The sequence below is a fragment of the Myotis myotis genome, unplaced genomic scaffold (genome assembly GCF_014108235.1).
Source record: "Myotis myotis isolate mMyoMyo1 unplaced genomic scaffold, mMyoMyo1.p scaffold_m19_p_1, whole genome shotgun sequence".
NCBI classification, from domain to species: Eukaryota; Metazoa; Chordata; class Mammalia; order Chiroptera; family Vespertilionidae; genus Myotis; species Myotis myotis.
Genome location: NW_023416313.1, coordinates 35858716 through 35862304, shown reverse-complemented (window position 1 = coordinate 35862304; position 3589 = coordinate 35858716). Strand labels below are relative to the sequence as shown.

General features: G+C 33.9%; 1 non-coding gene across 1 annotated transcript; it reads left to right on the top strand.

The window, feature by feature from the left end:
- Window positions 1-3008: 3008 nt before the first annotated feature.
- LOC118662428 lies at window positions 3009-3107 on the top strand. Its single transcript, XR_004969768.1, has one exon. It is a non-coding gene; the product is annotated as a small nucleolar RNA U13 (small nucleolar RNA).
- Window positions 3108-3589: the final 482 nt, after the last annotated feature.

Genomic DNA, 3589 nt, shown 5'->3' with positions numbered 1-3589 from the left:
CAAATCATTCATGATGAATGTTGGTGTCAAGTAGGAGGAATGTTGTTCCTATAAGATGACACTGAGGATTGCTTGGGTGTCACTCCTGGTCCTATGGTTTTAGACTTCCCAGAGATACTAAAACACTTTTATAAATTCCCTTCCTACTTAAACCAATTTCAGCAGACACTGCTAGATGCCTACTGAACACTCAATTCTTCTTTTTACTTATTAGGAAAATATTATAGGATTCTTTGAGTGGCTATGTCTCAATTTAAAATCCTACATGTTCCATCCTTCTTACAGCCATGGTTAAGATTCAAGTAGAAATCTCTTAGAGATTTCTGGGAATTATTTGTCTTCCAAATATAGGTAATGTCCTTCATTTGTACTCCTTTCTTCTTCCTGCCTGAAAATTAGATGGAAGTCTGTAAACTAGGTAGCTTTTGTGAGATAATGAGAAAACCAGGAGAATTAAACTATAAACTAGAGACAGTGGAGCAGAAAGATAGAAGGGGCCTAAAATGTTAATGTTTTAAGCTCCTGTATCATCACTATATCACTTTTGTATGGGATTTTATTTATCTATGAAACATAAGCTTTTATTTGGTTAAACCACCAGAGTCAAACTTTTCATCATTAGAGGTGACACACTATCCAAAAAAGATACTTCCTTTTCTCCAATTAGGGAATCTTTACATCCTATATATATAGTTGAAAATATAAATGTATATGATTTATTAGCATTAGTCTTTGTTCCATCACTATCTGACCTAGGACAAGTGATTTTAATTTTCAGGATCTTAGCATCCAAAAAAGTGGTCTACTTAAGTAACATTTAACTGAATGTCTTCCTTTTAAAGTTCTAGAATTCCATGAAATATCCAAATGTAATTGAAAAATAAACATTTTTTCACTTGTAACTGCTTTGTAAATGGAATCAGTTATAGCTGAGAGAAGAGACTAAAAATGGTTTAGAGAGATTGCCAAGGATTGGATTTTGTGTAAACTGGGAGGATTTGAGGCAGAACCTCATACACTCAGCAGGAAGCCAAGTGGAACATGCATCTAATTACAGATGATATTATACAGAAATAATATTTTTAAACGAGCTAGAGAAAAAATTAGGACAGAATTCTGGAGGGTAATAAGTTTTCTGAAGGAATAATTGTACAAAGGAAAGGGGCAGAATGTCAGAAACGGCTCTTTCACGTGAAACGGAAGTTGGCCAAGTGCCATATTGGTCACATAGTGGTAGAGGATGCTGACACCTACTTCAGACATGCCTCATTTATTGGGAAAAGATTTATTGATGACACACTACATGAAAATCATTGTGGTAAATACAATGAAATGTCAAGAGAAATAGCATCATGTTCAGGCTGCTTTCAATCCACCAAAAAGTTTCATAAAACAACAACAAAAACCATCACTAAAAAAACAAACAAAAACACCATAAAATGGCATTTAATAGTATAAGGAGTATAAAAGCAGGGTAACCTACTAGTACATTTGGTTTGCCTAGGATAATCCGGAGTTAATCCTCTTGTCCTGGTTTAATTACTGACATTGTTCCCTTCCATACTCAAAACTGCCCCACTATGGTTATATGGGCTTGAAATTGAAACTTTATTTCATATATTTATCAACTCAAAGTGTTGATTTTTATCCCCATTGCCTTTTACTATAACATAAGAGAAAACATTTAAGGCTCTAAATTTACCTTTATGCTCTTCAATTCTCCAACTTGCTTTTTTTTTATTCTACCTAGTCATTAGCAACACAAAAAGAACATAAACATAATCTGAAGTAGTATTATCAAAAGTAGTTATATAAATGCTTTGCTATAACACCTTTAGAAAATATATTAAGACTAAGTAAACAAAAAATATAAAAGAGTAAATCCAAAGGACAAAATGAACCTGTAGGTCATACATGAGAATTATTAATAGATTGGAGATCTGGAGATTAAGAGCATCCTCTTTGCCTAAGGAAAGATGCTATCAATGTGCTCTCTGATTATAAAAGATAAAACTTTGCTCCCATTATAAATGCCATTTACTAAATGAATTTGTAATATTCCATATTAGATAATTAGTGATAACATTAGTTCTTCTGGCAGGAGCTAACATCCAACAGTCATTAAACAGGTGATGATGATTTAAACACACACACACACACACACACACACACACACACACACACCATGTTACAGTCATATGTGTGCTGATCCTGAAAGAGGAGCACACAGTGGGGGGTAACTGAACTGACTGATCTATGGTCACCTGGCTCATTCTTCTACACAGGGAACATTGTTTTGAGACACTCATGAACTTGTTGATTGGTTTCAGTGTTTTCCTTTACTGATCCTGTTAAAGAAAGAATAAAAAGACTTTTCATATCCTTGGCACCTACTAGAGAAATCAACTTTTCTTATTAGAATGGGAAGTGCTGTAATTAAAAGCACAGAGGTTTTACTCCTTCCCAGTAATTTGACTTAGCATAAATCCCCTATAGTAAAACCATTTATCTATGGTTTGTTGAGACATAATTATAACAGACTTTAAAAAGCAGTTTTGGTTAATAATGCAGCGCTATAAATTGAGTAGGATTAATCTGCCCCATTATTCTGTACTTCAAAAGAAATGGGAAGGAGCAGGGAGATTTTACAATTTTCCACTGAAATAAGCAATCCTGCTTTAAACATTATTACCCTAAGTGAACTAAAGAGATTTACAAATCACTTATTAATGCTGAAAAAATGTTTACAGGTTTAGACAAAACTTATTAAAAGATTACAAAAAAGTGTAATGTTGTAGATTTAATAAAAGATTAACTGGGAGTAGAACTTTGATTGAAAGTAAAGCCTGCTTAAAAAGGAACCATAAAATAAAACCTTTTTCCTCCATCTATTCTTGAGTCTGTTATCTCTCAGTACTTAGAAAGATTATTTCCAATGATATCATCTAAAAGTACAAGAGTGAGAGTTTTTACCCTTATCTTTCTGATACCTCAATTATGAGGTTCAGATCCTTTTGTAGTTTATAAATGTGAATATTGGGTGTTCAAACTATTGTGTATGATGTGCCTCCCTCAAATCTTGTTATGGCATCATTACCCATATGACATTAAAGAGAAAAAAAAGAGGTTCATCCTCTTCTTTGCCAAGCCAAGCCCTTCCTTCATTTAGGACCATTTCAGTTTTCACATGGTTAAAAGGTTAACCATGTTAAGCAATGTCCCTATATCATATGTTCTTGGCATATGAAATCCAACATAACTCACCTTCACTTCAAGGAAGGACTCTTAAAACCTTACATGGATTCTCTATCACTGGGATGTTTTTCATCTTTCAAATCTCAACCTTCCAACTCCCACTTTCTGACTATAGCTTTCTCTTCCTTTACATCCTCAATGGCTATGCTCCAAATACAAGTGAGTCAACTATGTTTAACGACTCTTTTTCCTGACCCTTCTCTATTCTATTTCTTCAAAAGCCCTTGTCTGCGTTTCATCTGCTTTCTTCAACTCCATCTAGACCAACTGGTTAATGATTTCAGATAATTCCTAATTCTTGCCTAGCACAATATGGTTGAAAGTGCATTGAATA